The sequence below is a fragment of the Triticum aestivum genome, chromosome 6A, assembly GCF_018294505.1.
Source record: "Triticum aestivum cultivar Chinese Spring chromosome 6A, IWGSC CS RefSeq v2.1, whole genome shotgun sequence".
Lineage (NCBI taxonomy): Eukaryota > Viridiplantae > Streptophyta > Magnoliopsida > Poales > Poaceae > Triticum > Triticum aestivum.
Genome location: NC_057809.1, coordinates 499,399,524 through 499,414,308, shown reverse-complemented (window position 1 = coordinate 499,414,308; position 14,785 = coordinate 499,399,524).

Sequence of the window (14,785 nt, the reverse complement as noted above, 5' to 3'; positions counted from 1 at the left end):
GCTCGGGTCCAAGTAAGGCCACCGCTGCTACCCTCCTGTTGAAGCCAAGCTAGGTGGGTTGACCATTGACGACCAGTTAGCTTCTTGGCAGCGACGTGGAGTCGGGGAGTTCTGCTGGAGAATAACGCTGCTTCTACTTAACTGCTGGTGCAGTTAGCTGACTGACATGTGGGCCCAACAGGCCACATGTCAGTTACGCAACTGCACCTGCAGTTAAGTCACTAAAGCTTCTGTTCGGCTCAGTGGGACACAGGTGGGTAGCTTCGGTTAATTAATTATACCTCCAGCGCACCCCTTTTTAGTTGAAGAATGTATGAAATGTAATGAAATCTAGCATGTTTATATGAAATCCGACCGTGTATGAATGAATTTATTTTGATTAGTTCGAATTCCTGTATCACTGGTATTGGATGAACATGCAAAACAATATGTACTAGCATTATTCCCAGGGTGATCACCTCGTTTGCAGCAGTTTCACATGTACTCCCTCCGGTCCTTTCTAGTCTGCATACAAGTTTTGTCTGCAGTCAAAGTATCTCTACTTTGACCATTCTTATACAAAAAAGTATGCACTTTCACAATGTGCAAAGTAAAAAGGAACAGAAGGAGTACAAAGAGTTTGAGCAGGTTTTTAGCGTTTCTGTACATTGCAATCAAACACACAGGCCTGTCAATTCATAGAGAACATTCAAAACAATCGATGATTATGCATCTCAGCGACTCACATGTCAGAGGCAATATTTACTTCATAACTAAAGAATAAAGAAAAAATTGATCGACGCTGCTGACAGCAAGGGCGTCCCATTCAAAAATGTCAAACGCATGTCTTGCTAAAATCAATGAGCAAAATTTGACAAGGTTGTCCCATTCCAAAATTTCAAATGCCTATGATTGTGGAATGGGCAGGGTTTGCCATCAGTTCGGACATTGACATGGCACCTCCTGCTAAATAAACCAGCTGTTCTTTTTGAGCAGTTCCACCAAAATCAACCAAATTCACGCGTAGCTTGTATGATTTCGCCCTTATATGTTGCAACGCCTTGAACTCATCGGCACCTCCTTTATTGTGGTGGAAATGAATGATTCGATGTATTCATGAACATTTTGTGCAGTTCCCATTGAAATCAAGCTGAGCACCCCTGTTTGCACAAATACAAAAAAGTGATTAGTATAGAGCAAACTGTACTATGAATTGACAGTTTCAACAGGCACATACATGGTCCATGTAGAGCACACTTTTAGAAAAAATGGAACTCACCAGAAAGAATCCTAGAACAACATTGTACTCACGCATCACAGCAAAAAAATGGAAATTTTGTCAGTCCTTCTGAGCTGAAGTTAGTTTGGTCTTGTGGGGAGTAATGTAACCATCCTTTAACTGGTCCTTCCGATGATAAGATAGACAGGGCTTCTTCATCCTGGCATAATCGGAACTAGTCACTTCACGTACTCCATATTCTTCTTTAGAGGAAGATGATCCTGTTGTGCAAACACAAGAGGACTACTAAATGCTAGCATCATTGTTTGCTCGAAAAAAGGAAAGGAAATGTTTAAAACAGTACAGATGAAGCACTTCTCAAGGACAATACCACTTTTTCATGACAGTATCTAAACAGTAGCACAGCACCAATAGAGATGACAAAGCTCAATCATATGGATGAAATCAGTGGGCGAGTACCAACCTTTGTCAGGAGGCTTATTGTGTAGAGCATACAGATGAAGCAATTCTCTGGAACCTTCTGTTGCAATCTACGGTGGTGGCCATGCTTACTATATACTCCTCGATTAGTTTAATGTTTCCAACATATTCTTGTGCAGTTCCACTAAAATATATGGTATCTTCAAAGAAGATCCCTGTTTGCACAAGTAGAGATAATTACATATTACATTAAGAGTGGCATCAAATCAGTGGCAAAACAATTCCTCATTCCAGCCATAGTAATAAATTAAGATGCAAAACTATATCATTACTTGTGTCATCACAGTTCCAGTGCTCCATTACAGCACCGGGAGTTGATTTTTGTTTTTCTTCCCCTTGTTCTTCCCCTTCATCACTTGGTTCAATAACAAACAAGCTTCGCCTTCAATGTAATATTTGGCATGTCAATTAGGGAGCACAAGTATAGTACTAAACTTAATTTTCTGATGAAAGTGGCAAAATATAGGCCAGCAGTTGTGAAATATCCTTATCTTACCTCAATGGGATATTATGGTGCACATACAGATTGGAAGTCTTGTCTCCATTTGTGCAGTTCACTAAAATCAAGCAACATTATCGTACAAGTAGCACAACATATGAATGCACACTGCAGAATCATGTGAAAGAAGGCTAGTACTGACCTCTCATGATGCGGAATTCAAACAACTCACAAGAAGAAGATCTGAACCAAATTCGCCTTAACGGATAGGAAGTAAGATCTCCTCTTGTGCAGTTCCACTAAGATCAAGCAATCAAGCAACGTTGTCGGTGTGACATTTTGGTTGAACTGCACAAAGCACTCTTAAAACAAAAATGTTTTGTGCAGTGCAACAAAAGGACACAATGGCAACGAGGTGAAGCAGATAACCCTGTTTGCACGGAGGTGCAAAGGAAACAATTAGTGGTCAATAACGGTGGATGACACAGAAGACAACAAAAAGAAGCATCTACCTTATCTAAATGGGAAAGAAAGCAAGACAGTAGCATTTCTCAAAGGGTGGCATTGATTAATATTAACATAGAGATTATATTAACAATAAAATTCGTTAAACATGTAATTTGCTTTTAAGTGTGGCATTGCATTAATTTTCCAGCGGCATTATTTGAGGGTGTTTGTTTACATGGACATTTTGGTGTAGGGACTAAAAAAACTCCGTGTCAGTCCCATCTAAACCAAAGAGGAGGGACTTTTAGGGACTAAAAGTGGGCATTTGGGACTAAAGAAAGAAGACCCCGAGGGAGTCTTTTTGGGGCTTTTTCCAACAGTTTCTCCTGCCACGCATCGCACCTTGTTTCTATTAGTTCATTACTAGGGGTAACATGGTCTTTTAGCATGTCATTTAATAACCTCTAGTGCATGCTTAGTCACTGGAACCCAGCAGGTAGGGACTAGGGAGTTTTTAACCAGACAGGGCCTTAGATTAACAACAACTAATGAGTTGCACGGGACAGTGGATGCACCAGCACCATGTGCATCTACCAATGTACTGTGGTCATGCACAGTCTGTTGCAACAAAGAACAAGCAACCAAGGAGCATATTTGTGTTGGTCCCAGTTTTGTTATCTTTAGACGCCTTTCCCTATGTGAGCGCAACAAATCTAGTCCTGCTCAAATCTACAGCCTTGTCCCTTCCTTTCATTTTTCAACTAGTACTTTCGCCCTTCCTTTCCTCTTTGAACCACGTCCTAGATTTATGCGATACAACTTTCCCCACTACTTTCCCCCATTCCTTTCCTATTTGAACCACGTCCTAGATTAATGATATACAACTTTCCCCCTTCATTTCCTCTTTGAACCACGTCCTAGATTCATGCTATATACAACTTTTCCTACTACTTTCCCCCACTCATTTCCTCTTTGAACCACGTCCTAGATTCATGGTATACATGCAGCTAGAGCAATGCATGTGGAGTAGGTAAATTATACCTTAAGGTTCTTGGTGCGTGGTTCGGTGGGCGACAGGACGGCGGCGAAGAAGAAGGGGTCGGAGGCCCTCCTGCGCCGCCGCTGGGTGGAAAGTGAATAGCTGCGCCTGTAGTCCCTCGCCGACGGCGACAGTGTTAAGCCTCCTTCCCTTCCCGGCGGACGGATCCTGCCGGCTCTTTGAGCAGCAGTGAGGGGAGAGAGAGGCCAACGAAGTCTTGTTTAGATCTGGAGAGGGCGAGAGAGTGTGAAGAGAGAAACTACAAGCGTTGAGGCTCCAGCAGGAGAGGGCGAGAGAGTGAGCGAACAGGCTAACCAGCTACACAACCCTCCGGTTATGTTCAACGAGAGGGAAATAACTTTTTATACATTCCTGCATTCGTGTGACAAGCATGCCGTGTTTTTGTGTGTGTGTGGGAGTCATTGGGATTTCAATCATAATCGTGTCGTGTGGCTTTGGTGGTAAGACTATCCACAGTGGTGCAGAAATAATGCAGCCTTAGTCACCTTACCTCTCTCCACATAGTACGTTGGGTCCCACCAGTCAGAGGGTGAAACAAACAAATTAATAAGAAAAATTAAAAGCGCCAGCGGTGTATCTTACCTCACACATCTCGCTACTGCTCGGGAACACTGTCCAATTGATCCCTCTGTTCGCTCACGTACTATTTTAAGTGAATCCTTATTATAACATGCACACAAATTTTGGGCACTTGTATTCGACTTAAGTCAGTGTGCCACCATATCCCGTATACTTACTACTCCCTCCGTCTAGGTGTAATAAGTCACGTTAGAAGGTGCAACGGGACCAAGGTGCCCCCCCCCGCGCGCGCGCGCGTGTGTGTGTGTGAGTCTGTGTGTGTGTGTGTGTGTGTGTGTTTAACACCATGTGTGTGTTAGAGAGAGCGACAGATCGACCTACTCCTACACATAGATGTTGTGTAGTGTACGATTTTAGCCACGAGAGTCGATGCATCCTCTCGTTTCCGGGCGTGTCCAATAGGGACATGCAGACAGTTGCCACGCCCTCTCCTGACCAGCCTGGCCCACCCAAAGCCCCTCCATCGCCCGCGCGCACTTCCCGCCCAAAATGGTCAGTGTCGCTCCAAAGAATCGGTGCCGCATTCATGCTCGGGCAGAGCGGACGCGACCTCTGACTGGCGCAAGAGTGATGGTTGCTTCATCCGTCCAACTTACTGCTGGGTCTATGTGATTTGACGGTTCATTGGTCTTTATTACTGAGGTGGTAGGACTGCTGGATGTCCCACGCTTTCGGCGAAAGGAGGTATACTACTACTACTAGATTACAATTTTCTCCATTCTTACAGCGGAGGCGTGCAAGAGCAGTGAAAACACGCAGGCTCAGTGATTACATGGCCCACCTCACATTATCACCGTGCGACACCTAACTCTATACATAGTACTCCCTCCGTTCCTAAATATTACTAGATGAGTCCCCGCGCATTGGCGCGGAACAGCGGTATATCTCTCTGCACAAAATTATCGATTTCACAGAACAAAAAAGACTCTATAATCGCATGACAAATGTGCTAGCCAAACTAAATAAACTCCCATCATCATTTAGATCATCCCACGTAAGGAAAAAAGATCAGCCAACTCCTACTGTATAATGGGATTATATTTTTATTTTTTGACATGTTAAAGGGACTTAAAAGCTCACTTAGATGCATGCTACCGGTGCATGCTTACATGCAGACATGTTGATGTGATTTAAAACCCACTCACATGCATGTGGCACGGTATTTCTGCATGCTTGGATGTGGCTTAGTGCGGAGCCTCTCAACGTCAAGATCAGACGGCTATTATGGACTAATTTACTTCATCTAACGGCTACATCAATTTTGATGACGTGGCTCAAGGAGAGGATAGAGAATTCCTAGTAGTGGGGGATAGCTATTACTAGTAGATATAAGTCTTTGTAGAGATTCCACTACATACGAAACAAAATGAATGAATCTACACTTAAAATGCATCTACATACATCCGCGTGTGGCTCATGGTGAAATCTCTACAAAGACTTATATTTAGGAACGGAGGAAGTACTAGTATAGTACATACTGTAATTTATCAGCGAGATAAATTTGTACAATGCTATGAAGCTTCCAGCTTCTGTTACATGTATCTTGCATCCAAGGTTGCCCGTTGCAACATTTCATCAAATACAAAGGAGACTAACATGCATGCTATTGCATCTCAATGATTGAAAGATCATAGCAAATATGTACTCCCTCCGTTCCAAAATAAGTTTCTCAACTTTGTGCAAACTTTAGTATAAAGTTGTACTACTACTAAAGTAGACACTTATTTTGGAACAAAGGCAGCTAAAGAAAAAAACGATCCATGCAGTCCCTAGCCCTTGAACCGTGAATCCTAGCCAGGCTTCAATTTGCTGGCAACGTTCGAGCTTCCTAATAAATGAAGTTTGCAACCTTTTGACCATCGGATCATTTTGTGCAGTTTCACCAAAATCGAGATGAGCATCCATGTGGCAAAGAAATTGAACAAGCGTGATTAGAATAAGATTACTGGGACTAGTTGATGAGACATAAACTCATCACAAATATAGTATGTAGAAGCCAGAAGAGGTATGTGCGGGGCAAAGAAGTAGAGAAATATCCACATGGAGTGATGTGGGCAGCTAGAGCAGTGGTGCAAGCCGGCTGTAAAGGGAGTTGTACCTGAGGGACTTAGCTCAACCTTGAGGAGGGCGGCGGGAGGCGGCAACTGCCCACGTCACGGCAGTGAGCAAGGGACGAAGGCAACCTCACCGGCTTTGTGAGAGAGAATGGCGGGGACCCCTGATCGGGACGTGCCGACAGTGGGTTTTCGTCGTCGGTGACGGCCACCACATCTACACTAAGCATCCACCCCTTCCCCAAGCGGATGTGATCCGCCGGGATGTTAGAGATGTGGCCACAGTCATTTTGTGCGAGAGAGTGTGAAGAGAGCAACCCCAGCAAGCAACCGTGTAGGCTGGCCCGTCCTGACTATGTATATAGTGGAGTGGTTTCCTTTTCTCTCCATATGAACCTATCATATTGCGTATGTGCCACTGAAGAAAAAAAACTTTATTTATAAATGACGCGGCACCTACTACTCGTTCTCCTATAACCTTGCGCTTGGCATCTCCAAAATATTGACCTTGCGATTGGCTCTTCGCCTCTTCAGGAAGTCGAGCAATAATGGTAGTGAAGTATATATCATTCTGGCTATATGAGACCGAATGAATTGCTGCACGTCCACCACGTGGGCGAGGGTCGAGGGGCGAGGGAGAGTGCTACATACGGAGCAAAATGAGTGAATCTACACTCTAAAATACGTCTATATACATCAGTGTTTGGAGTATGTACTAGTAGTTCATATTGAAATCTACTAAAGGACATATATATTCCAAACAATATGATATAATCTATATAACCAAGGTAGTAGGGACGAGGAGTAAATGGAGGGAGCAGTAAATTTTTCTCCTCGTCCTGCGAGCCACCGCACGCATGGGCGAGGGAGCGAGTGTAAGGCGTAGTAAGCAAGCTTCACCTCATCCTGCGAGCCACCGGGCCCGTGGGCGGGGGAGACGGCGTACTAAGAAAGCTTCTCCTCGTTCTGCGAGTTGACAGGACACATCAAAAGTACTCCAGTGTATAGAGCCTTTCCTCTAAGGTAGGCCCCACATGGTTTGCCTCTTTTTTTAACATAACACGTCAAGTCGCAATTTGTTTGTTCACCCGTGGTAGACGATCCTCCCTCCACCAAGTGACAACCAGTACACGTGCCAAATTACCACGTGGGCTGCCTTTTTCGTACAGAAATGAGCTCCACCGTGTACCCGCGCGGGTGTGGTTGGGAAAGAGACGGGAGTACGTGCGCCGTGCATGCACCTCTTCTCATCGTGCACGTCCCCCACCTACGTGGGTGTGTGTGAGAGATACAAACTGCATTAGTGAGTGTTTTTTGTTTTGGGGTGGGGGTGGGGTGGGGGGTTGATTCGTGAATTATTTGTGGGAATATGTGTCGATGACATCTCAAACAAAATTTTGCATGCAATGTGTGTGAAATGGAGGCCTATCCATATCATACATAGAGGGTCGGGCAATCCACGAGAAGATAGGGAGGGTCATAGCTATCGATAGAGTCAAAGAGAGGATCAAGTGGGTGGGTGCGAGATCGATGAAGAGAGCCATCGAAATTGTGTGTGTGTGTGTGTGTGTGTGTGTGTGTGTGTGTACAAGTCAAAGATATAGGGTGACTGGCCTACCGGAACGTTAGAGGGCACATGTCAAGTTTGTGTGTGGCAGGGAGACATGACTAGAGCGCTCGATGTATCGATGTGTGTGGGGGGAGGGGGTGGTGGGAGGAGTAGGCAGAGGCCTAACTATAGAGGTAGAACGACTCGTATATGTGTTGAGAAGGAGAGACCCAGCTATGTCTTGAGGGAGATCGGTCGACATCCATACATAACTGAAGGACAAGAAATATGATGGGAGAGAGAGAGGAGAAAGAGAGGGAGGGAGAGGGAGGGAGAGGGGTAGAGTGCTGGATGGGTGATGGAGTTGCTTCTCGAAGATGGTGGGAGAGGCCTACTAGACAAACTGAGGGTGGAACTGCAATGTTATCAATAAGAGTGGGGATGTGTTTCTGTGTGTGCCTGTGTGTGATAGATCTGTCGGGACGCATCCATGGATGATGAAGGGGAACCATGTGTTTGGTAAGCAAACCTAACTAGATCGGTAGATCAATTGTTGTTTGTCGGAGGAAGGGAGAGACACAACTAATGAGGTAGATCGATTGACGTGTGGGTAAAAACGAGTTATAAGGACCTAGCTAGCTATATGTATAGAGAGAGATCGGTCGGTGTACGTCCATTTTTTAGAGGCAAATAAGGCCCAGCGAGATGGATAGACAGAGAGAATGGAGCTAGGAGGTGGTGCGAGAGGCCCAACTACTAGCTAGATAGGGGGAGGAGTGTGCGGTTGTGAGAGCGATGAAAAGAGGGGCGAGAGTTTACATGTGTGTCTGACCGTATGAAAGACACGAGGCAAGGACACATAAAGGAGGAGATTGAAGGTGTGTTTGTATGTTGTAGGCAGGCATCGCTAGAGAGGTTTATAGATCAGTATGTGTCGGAAAGGAGTTGTGGAGACTCTGGGAGAACGACCTAAAGAAAAAAATGAATGTGCCCAGTGGATAGAATGCCGAGGGAGGGGGAGGGCGAGGAGGGCGTGGGCATGCACGAGAGGAAGTTAGTGGTAGCTACAAAGGTTAGAGGATTGTGTGGGTGTAAGAGACTAACAAAGATCATAATTTGATATGAAAGCGGATTCATATATTTGAATAGGAGATCATAGTGTTTTAAACATTTCATGCATGAATATAGCAGTGATAAACGTGTTGTGCACATGTTATACCATAATGTGACATGCTGTTTGCAACTCACTAGCTAAATGCCGAACAATCTTAACCATACTATACATCAAACAATCTCACATTTTATTTGAATTTGTGATAATGTGTGGCGTTTGCAGCTTACAACTAAATATCAAACAATCTAAACAATACTATATATCGAACATTCTCACATTTTATTTGAATTTGTGGTGATGTGTGGTGTTTGCAACTCACATCTAAATACTTGTAGGCGTACAGGGTGGGGCACCATACATAATGTGATAAACACATTATACATATCAGACATGGTTTAGATTATGAAGATCTAGCTAGAGCTAGAAATGTAATGTGAGTTGAAATCAAAATAAAGTGGATTCAAAAAATCTAGTTCGAGTTCATATAGTACACATAGTTCATATGTAACTCGAGACTAATCATGTGGTGTGCTGTGAAGATAATACACAAACGATGGTTTAACTTGACAATAATGATGATTGTAGATCTTATTAAAACAGAGAAACGAATTCAAATGCTTTGACTTCACAACAATAATTACTGTAGATCTTATTCAAATAGAGAAACGAATTCAAATTTAGTTCAAATTGAAGAGGTAGTATATACGTTTGGAATGCACTAAAACGTTCATTTGAGTAGTAGGTTGCATGCATTATACATGTAGCGAAATATTTTAATTGAACATAACATGAGTTCAAAGTTTTGAATGAAATTTGTAGGGCGCATTGATTTGGTACAGTACACGTTATGCTTGTCCGGAAATTTCAACCCACGCCTTGTTAGCCCAAAATATTTAAGATATATCTTTGTCTCGTTGTGCTCCGACAACTCCCTCCATCTCAACCTGTGCCTTGCTATTCTGAAATTACAACGCGCGTGAAAACTCCCACCTCCTGTGAAATCCCGACACGTGAAATGCCCGTGGTACCCCTGAACCGAAAGAACCGCCTCAAATCGGTGGGGGTACTTTTGTAACTTACCCCACATTTTGGACAAGCGCGTCTCTAAGCCATGGTTCCCCACTGTCATCCCATCCGCCCACCCATTCGTACACCGAGGCCGCGAAAACCCGCGACGAATCCCCACACCTTGTTCCGTCCACCACCCAGCCGGAGCCTCTTCCCCGACGACGTCGTCACTAGCAACACCTCGACGTCCCTCATCCATTGTACCGGATGAGGATCCGTCGTCCATCTCATCGTCCCGCCGGTTCAGCCACCCCTTCCTCCACCTCCAAGGAGCTGCCCCGACGTTCCCCTCGTCTTTTGTGCCACCTCCATTCCCACACTGCCGTCTTCACCTGCACCACCGGAAGAGCATCATCATCACCGTTTCCTCGGATGAAGCTGCGGCCTAATCGGCACCACCAAAGAGGTTGTACACTAATCGCCGCATTTTCTTCTTGATTCGATCTCACGGTGCTGTCGGCGCTCGGTCCCGAGCCGGCACGGCACAGCTCCATCCACGGCGGCGTTGCCGGCCACTTCCTCCAAGGCATCACTCCCTCGGTGGCGACGTCCACATCAGTAGGACCTACTGCTGCTTTAGATCTCGCTCACGCTGCTGCTCTACTCTTACTCTCGGTCCCCTACCTGGTCTGCTCTTGCTCTTGCTCTTGCTCGCGCTGCTGCTCTCGCTCTTGCTCTTGCTTGCGATGCTGCTCCGATTTAGCTACACTTCACTCTGATGCCGCCAGGGTGAAGGAAGAACCAGCCGCAACGGGGAGGGGGGCTCGCCGGAGAGGTACCCCACTATCTATCTTGGGGTTCAGGATGGGGGCGGTGGTCGCCGGCGGTGCCGTGGGGATCGCCGGAGAAAAAGCTCGGCATGGGGGGGGGGCTAGAGGGATGGCCGGGGCGGCGGCGGACCGGCGGTGGGGAGTGTTTTCGGGGCGGGCGGGGCGGCGCACCGTCAGCCGCGGGCGGCGGGGGCTGCTGTTTGGCCGGCTCAGGGGGTGGAGGTTGAAGATGAACCGCAGGCCCTTGATTTCGTATCCAACAGCTGCAAAATCGACTGACCAGAGATGAAAAAGTCAGTCGACCATGTGTAGCCTCACCTTGCTAGTGCGTTCAATTTCGATAGCAAAATTCAATTTCGACAGCAAAATTCAGTTTCGATAGTTAAGTTCAGTTTCGACAGTTAAGTTCAATTTCGACAGTTAAATTCAGTTTCGACAGTTAAGTTCAGAGATGAGCGGCTGATGTATTTTACATCTAGCACTTTATGGATATGTATTTTACGTCATGTATTGGAGATGCTATTAGAATTCCACTCAGGTTAACGTTGTTCTTTGTCTCTCTTGTCCTGCTTCAGCCTCGGCGTCGTACAACTCACCGGAGCTGCTCCAACGACGAAACCCTCCATCACAGCAGAGCAGTACCTCGGGCTCCATCTCTAGACGCCTAAGATCTTCTTCCCCTCCTCCGACAGCCAAGTCAGTCGGAGCATCCTCATCGGCCAACCCAATCACGCTGAGATCGACATGGCTTCGCCAAAGAGGTTGTACACTTTTTGCATCTCTTTTTTACTCTACATGTTATATATATTGTCCACTGAGCACACTGATTTGTTCCTTTAGTGTCTCCTTGAAAGAAAATACGTAGGAATTTTAATTTTCACTTGCCCTCCTTTTCAAATTCCTATTCATGAAGCACAAGACTAAGAGATAGTAGCATAATAGCATTATAACCGTACATTTTCTTGTGGTTTGACTTAATCTCACCATGCTTCTTTGCATCCTGTGATCTTCCAGTTGTTGTGAATCAAACACCCAGATTGGCAGAAATCCTGTGTTTTTAAATTCTCTGTTTTGCACGTGCATTCCTATCCTATTCCTGTCTATTTCCTATCCCTGCATTGTTGGAATCCTCCAATTCAAACGAGCCCTTATAGAATTACTTCTCTTACAGATAGTTGTCAAAGAAAACCTTGGGTGGTTTGTCCCGCTCCTACTGCGCTGTCGTCCACCCCAGCTCAGCTGCTCCAACGACAGAAGGGTCCAGCACAGCAGGGATCCGGCCTCCAGACTGTCTTTCGCCGCCTCAGATCTTCTTCCCTGCCGCTGGCAGCCATGAAAATTGCACTACCATCATCAACTGAGCAGATGACCTCGAGGACTACACGGGTCTGCAAGAGAGGTTGCACTCTTTCATGTCTGCTTACGTTATGCATCGCTTAATATTACATGCTACTTTATCGTCCTGTTCACCGATTAGACTCTGAGTCAGCTCCAAACTAATGGTCAAACTTGAGTTTTTAAATGGTTGTGGGGTACATATCGGGGCCGCTATCAATAGTATCTATCTACTATCTGGTTAATCTCCGGTGTCTACTATGAGTTTCATGTTGGGTGGGAAACAAACAATAAAGAAGCCATTATCTGTATTTTTTAACTGAAGCCATTATCTGCCTGCTATTATTGGTTTTTGGGTCTATTCACAGGTTGCTACCATCACTCTGGATTTCTGCATGCACTCCTTACACAATCTCACTATGTTTTATTCCTATGCATGACAGTTATTGTAAACAATGGAACTGAACATGTAGAGCAAAAGAGACGAGCCTTGTGTGGCAATAAAATTTCATGCAGACGTCGCTCCATGGTAGGCGCAAAGGAAGTCCCCCTCCATGCATTTCGGATTGTAATCGAGAGGAAGATATCTGTTCTGGGGGGGATTCAAAAGGAGAAGACAACTCCTATTTACCCCCTGAGGTCTTCGCTCTAACTTGGCATGTTGATGTTGGTTATATCATGCATATGGTGTCTTGCATTGCTTACTTTATACATCAAATATGTCGTCTGCTTAGTTTAGACATCCTTTGTGCGAATGCCATCTGTTTAGTTTATTCATCGTTTATGTGAATTATGCAACGCCATCTTGTTTAGCCAGGCATCATATATGTGAATTTTGCAATGCCATCCTGCTTAGCCAGTCATCTTATATGTAAATTATATCAGGACATCCTTTTTTCGTTACATATTACATTTGTCAACAATGTTATTACATTCAACTGCTCTTCGTGTGCATCAGCCATTTGACACGGTGATGGCAAATTCTGGAGTGAAAACAAGGTCTTCGGAGCAGACTATGCTATCTGACGAAGCACATATCTCGCTGGTTATGGATAGCTCCTCGGAGGAGGATTCAGAGACAGATGAACAGTCCTATTCCCCCCCCCCTGAGGTGTATGCTCTAACTTGGCAGGGTTATGTTGCTCATATCGTGTGTATGGTGTCTCGCATTGCTATGTCATTTGATTAGTTTAGACATGCTTTGTGTGAATGCCAACTGTTTAGTGTCAAATTACCATATATGTGAATTATGCATTGCCATCTTGTTTCAAGACATTATATATATGAATTATACAATGCAATCTTGTTGCAAAGGCATTATATATGTGAATTATGCAATGTCACGTTGTTTAGCCAATCATCATGTATGTGAATTATATCATGGTATCATTTTTTTGTATTACGTGTTCCATTTGGCAACAACGTTTGTATATTCAACTACTCTTCCTATGCATCAGCCATTTGAAGCGGTGATGGAAGTATCTGGACTGAAAACAAGGTATTCAGAGCAGACAATGCTACCTACTGAAGCAGACATCTTGCTGGTTACAGAGAGCTCTTCAGAGGAGGATTCAGAGACTGATGACCAGTCCTATTTTCCCCCTGAGGTATATGCTCAAACTTGGCAGGGTTATATTACCCATGTCATGCATGTTGTCTTGCATTGCTTAGTTTTTACATCATATATGGATTGCTGATAACCCACAAGTATAGGGGATCGCAATAGTTTTCGATAAGTAAAAGTGTCGAACCCAACGAGGAGCTAAAGGTAGAACATATATTCCCTCAAGTTCTATCGACCACCGATACAACTCTACGCACGCTTGACGTTCGCTTTACCTAGAACAAGTATGAAACTAGAAGTACTTTGTAGGTGTTGTTGGATAGGTTTGCAAGATAATAAAGATCAAGTAAATAAAATGTAGGGGCTGTTTAGGTTAAGAAACAATAAAGTAAATATAGCAAGTGTGGAAAAGTGGTGGTAGGAGTTGCGAAATTGCCCCTTAAGCAATTGACTACTTTACTAGACCAATAGCAAGTATTATGTGGGAGAGGCCATTGCTAGCATGTCATCCCTGACTTGGAATTCTATGCACTTATGATTGGAACTATTAGCAAGCATCCGCAACTACTAATGTTCATTAAGGTAAAACCCAACCATAGCATTAAGATATATTGGTCCCCCTTCAATCCTGTATGCATCAATTTCTATGCTAGGTTGAAGCTTCTATCACTCTTGCCCTCCAATACATAGTCGTATCAACATACAAACTAACCCTAGGGTGTGATCCACGCGCGCAATCATATGATGGGCACCAAAGGACAGCAACATAACCACAAGCAAATTAAATCAATCATAGAAATTCATCAACCACTGATAGGACAACGAAAATCTACTCAGACATCATAGGATGGCAACACATCATTGGATAATAATATGAAGCATAAAGCACCATGTTCAAGTAGAGGGTACAGCGGGTTGCGGGAGAGTGGACCACTGTAGATAGAGGGGGGAAGGTGATGGAGATGTTGGTGAAGATGGCGGAGGTGTTGGTGTAGATTGCGGTGATGATGATGGCCCCCGGTGGCACTCCGGTGCCACCGGAAGCGAGGGGGAGAGAGAGCCCCCATCCTTCTTCTTCTTCCTTGACCTCCTCCCTAGATGGGAGAA